The 4,835-nt window shown below is 36.0% G+C and overlaps 1 long non-coding RNA gene across 1 annotated transcript; it reads left to right on the forward strand.

Moving 5' to 3' along the window:
• Positions 1-1,615: 1,615 nt before the first annotated feature.
• Positions 1,616-3,852, forward strand: LOC114826765 (uncharacterized). Its single transcript, XR_003775813.2, has 3 exons — positions 1,616-2,349; positions 2,788-3,092; positions 3,556-3,852. It is a non-coding gene; the product is annotated as an uncharacterized lncRNA (long non-coding RNA).
• Positions 3,853-4,835: the final 983 nt, after the last annotated feature.

Genomic DNA, 4,835 nt, shown 5'->3' on the forward strand with positions numbered 1-4,835 from the left:
ATGTCCCTTTCAGCTTCTTATTTCTTTGTTTGCTTGAACCTATTTGGAAAAGGAACATTCGAAGGAAAAACATTAGTAGGAACTGGATTTGACACGTTCTTACCTCTATTGGACAGATTGGATGACGTAGGATCACATAGGGCTTGCGGCAAAGGTGGAAACACCTTTGCCGTGGGTGGTTTTTGTTCTTCCTCTTCAATCATTAACTCCTCCACCTCGTTAGAACGTGATTTGGAGTGTTGGGGTTCAGATCCTACGTGCTTCCCACTTCGCAAAGTTATAGCTTTTGCAGATTCGAATCCACCTTTTGGATTGACCACGGTTGAGCTAGGCAACTTGCCTTGCTCTCGAAATTGCCCCATAAACTCGACAATTTGCCTCACTTGCTTCTCCAACTCGTCCACCTTCTTGTCCCTAGTTTGCATGCCCTGCGCCATAGAAGTTAGTAAATTAAAAATCTGATCATTATCAATAGAAGAACCTGATTTTTGGGCGGGTTGTGCTTGGGGTTGAGTTGGTGCAAACGGCTTTTGATAGAAACCCGGGGGTTGTTGCCTAAATGTGCTTTGTTGTTGGCCTTGTTGGGGTTCTCGCCATTTGAAATTTGGATGATCACGCCAACCGGGATTGTAAGTATTAGAAAAGGAGTCATTCCTCGGTTGGTATTGGTTGCCAAATCCCACGGCATTGAGGGTCTCCCAACCTCCATTCTCTATCAATTGTGGGCACTTGTCCATAAGGTGTCATTGCAAGGAGCATACGTCATAAGCTGCCACGTTTTTCACTTTTGGACCTTCCACCACCTGAGAAAGCAAAGTAGTAAGGTTAGCCATTTGATTTTGAAGTTCGGTTATGGCACTTACCTCATTCACTTGGTGTTGCCGTGGGTTGCTCCTTTGTCCAACACCTTTGTATTGTTGGGCATTCAACACTCGATTGGAGATTAATGTCTTAGCTGCCGCGGGGGTCTTGTCCACCAAGGCTCCTCCCGCCGAGGCATCTAGCATTTGACGTTCGATTGGTAGTAGCCCCTCGTAGAAGTATTGTAGAAGAAGTTCCTCCTTCATCTGATGCTGTGGACATGAAGCAACAAGAGATTTAAAACGTTCATAGTAAGTAGGAAAAGATTCACCTTCATCTTGTTAAATTCCACTTATCCTTTTTCGTAGGAGGATGACTCGAGAAGTTGGGAAAAACTTCTCCAAGAAAGCCCGTTTCATGCTCTCCCAAGATGTGATCGTTCCGGGAGCTAATTCATACAACCAATCTTTCGCCTTTTCCATGAGAGAAAAGGGAAAAGCCTTCATCTTCAATATGCTCCCGTCAACATTGATTGGAGTCATGCTTGAACACACCACCTCGAACTATTTCAAGTGCTTGTTAGGATCCTCCATGGACAACCCATGGTACTGCGGAATGTGGTGTAGCAAACGTCGTCAGATTCAGGTCGAACGTCGCCGAGTCGGACACCTCTGTTACGATGTAAAGTGAATCGTAGGTAAGTTGATACTTAATTTTTACGGTATTTTCAAGTTTTTTTTGCCAGTTTGTTTTATATTTTTAACCCGTTTAGCACCTTTTTGCCTCAGAGCTCGGTTGCTGGATGAAGTTGCTCAGTTCGCGCATAACAAGGTCGATTTGGATTTAGGTTGCCTCCAAATTTTCTTGTTTTTTACCATTCTCTGCTTCGAATTACTAAATCACTTCATTTTTTTTTGGAAATTTTATTGGTGGTGGAGTTAATTACTGAGATAAAGTTGTGGGCTTTGTCTTTGTGTTTATTTTGGATTGGAGATTCCCTTCTTCCCATTCCTCTGTAAGCCCCTTTTTACTTCACTGTCACTATTATGCTGCTCAATATTCAGTCAATGAAGAATGTAATTAATTTAGCTCCCCTGATTTTCTTCTTTAATTTATCTTTTGTTTGTTTTAATTGGATAATCTCACGAAGTGAACAAGAAGGAACTGACAACTGGGATTTTTTAGCAAGTAATAATTCTTATTTCCTTACAATGTTTTAGTTTTAGTTTACCTACTTCCCTTCAAATATGACCTTACAGAATTCACAATTCTATTCTCAATATAACGTTATGTGCTGAAAATAGAATTCCCAAATCTGATATCATTCTCATTCTAATTGCAGAGGTATTCATTAATCAATGTTTCATCTTAATAGTAAACATTTTAAATTTCATTGTATTTAATTGCATGTCTAAAAGAGCTTTTATTCCTTTGGGCAAGGATTTAGATCAGAAGCCTGAGAACAGCTTACCAAAAGATATTCATGCCTGCTGATGAAAATTTCAGGGGTTTTGAAGAACGTTTTTCTAAGGAAAATTTATGAATTAGGTGTGTGCTTGATCCGAAGAGGTCTCAAAACATTGCAATTCTTTCTTATTGCATTTAGTCCAATTTGGAAAGTAAGTTGTGATTTTGTATCGATGTGTTGAAGGGCCATTTGTTGAGTTCATCAATGGAATTTCGTTGTTATGTATTTCCGTACTTTGGTATAAATTATAATTGATAATTAAGGATTAAATGTCATGAGGTTCCTTTTGTTTAAGATAGACAAGTAAGAAGGAATTGAAGAAGTGGGTTTGGGTTAGTATGAAAACTGAAACAGAATTGTACTTGCTGTTGTTACAGGGAAATGAAACAGAATTGTACCTTCTGCAAAATTATCGAGTGGTAGCAATTTGCAGATTCCCTAATCAATTGAATTGTTTCCAATTTTATTTATCTTCCTGTAATTTTCTGAAAAAAATGGTGTTTTGTTGCAAAAAGCAGGGCTATGCTCCAATCTATTTAAGACTTGAAGATTTAGAAGTTTCCTTGCTTTGTCTTCGAATTAAGGTATTTTGTTATTAATTTGATTGCATTGTATTTCTTGATTTGAATGAAATGGATGCATCTGGTCCTGCAATTAAACATGAATTCCATGGAGTCAAGTAAACTTAATCACAATTGATAATTTTGATTAATTTTTTTTAAGTTTTGACTGATTAGGACCGTTTCAATAGACCTATTGCAAGTGCTAGAGATACTTGGTTTGATGTGCTTGAACGCTAGTCCAACGACTACGAAACACTCAAGTAACATTTACAAATTTCTTCTAATTTCGCAATTTCCATGAATATTTCACACCTTTTGTTATGTCTTCTTAATTTCTATTATCATCGTGTTACTCGCAAACATTGTGAATTATGTGTTTTTCCACATTCAATTACTAAAAATGATTTTCATCCGTTAAAAAATATAGAAAAAAAAGATTTGTCTATTGGGTCCAAAAAAGGCCAAGTTGACAGTACTAACACTACTTTGCAAGAAAATTTAGTTCAAACTATTTTTTTAGATGCATTTACCATGGTACGCTTCTATCATTAGTCCCCGCTGGTTTGCAGAATGAGCTGGAAGAGTGTTGCAAATTTTGTTGGGAAACTTGCTACTATAGTTTTCAGAATGGTTATGTCACATACTCTGCTATTCTTCCTGTCAAAAGGAGGAAGGTTTGCATCTTTTACTCAAATAGATGACTTCTAAATTTTTTCTTTACAGGAGGCTTTATTAATAGTGACTTTAGACCACAAGAGGAAGGCTTGATACAACGCTGTTCAAGTTGGGTTACTGGTGAACGCCTAAGCTTTTTTACTTTAATGGACATCAATGCTTTTTGGGTCGTTAATGTTTGTTTTCCGTCCATTTTCCTTGCTGCTTTTGTATTTAGGATTTTAAGCTCAATCGTGAAATTGAGTGTAGGCCTTTTTTATTGTACATAAGTTCTTAACGTGGAGTCAATACAAATCTTCCCTGTACATATTCTACTGTTTAAGTAATGAACAAAACTATTCTCAATGTTTCCAGCTATCATTTATCAATTTTAACGTTTTTAAAGCCGGCAGCAAAGCGCGGGTATTCTTGCTTGTTAACACTATAAATGTATTAGTGCAACATGGGAATAAGATGAAACTATAGTGCTGCCAGCCATGCAAACTGGATATATATACAGCTCCCACCAAGTCACCGACTAGATTCTCAAATTCATGTGCAAAAAGATAGTCTAGCGGGGCCTTCCCATTATACAAATATACAAATTATCTGTTATTGATACTTTAGAAAAATATCATGTATAATTTAGTCAAAATAAATATATGAAGGATAAATTGCATTTGGGTAACGTTTTTAGTGTTAATTTTAGTTGTACGATATATTTACATTAAAGAGTGTGGAGTTTGGGCTAAAACTAGGTTTATTAAAATAATTTGATATTGAACTAGTCATTTAAGATTATTTACATATAAAAAAAATATCATTAAATCATAATACTAAGTAGGCAGCAGAAGAAATTTGTTGAAAATGATGATTCATAAACTAATTAAGCAGCTAGCTAAAAAAATTTGTTGGAGGACGAAAGAAAATCCTAAAAAACTTAGGAAAAAAATTCATTATTGCAAGAATAGACAAGTAAGAAATCAATGAAAACAACCTCTTCATTGAGTTAAAAAGGGTCTGAACTCATTGTGAGAAGTTTTTGGATATATGAAATACAAGGTGGTACACCGCGTAATATAATATAACTGAATGACATGATTTTAAAATATATTTAGCAATTTTTTCACTTTTATTATTACATGTAGTGTCTCAGCTTGTGTTCTGTTACATTGAAAAATTTCTCACTCGTTGCATAGGAACTAAACTAACAAGACTTCAATATTTATGACAACCCTCCTACCTAGGAGCTGTAAGAAAATATGAACTTGAAAGGCTACATAGTAATATTGTTAGGTATTTGAGCATAGTGATTACATAAAGTAAAACAACTTATTTTCCAGCAAGAG

The sequence above is a fragment of the Malus domestica genome, chromosome 09, assembly GCF_042453785.1.
Source record: "Malus domestica chromosome 09, GDT2T_hap1".
Taxonomy (NCBI): domain Eukaryota; kingdom Viridiplantae; phylum Streptophyta; class Magnoliopsida; order Rosales; family Rosaceae; genus Malus; species Malus domestica.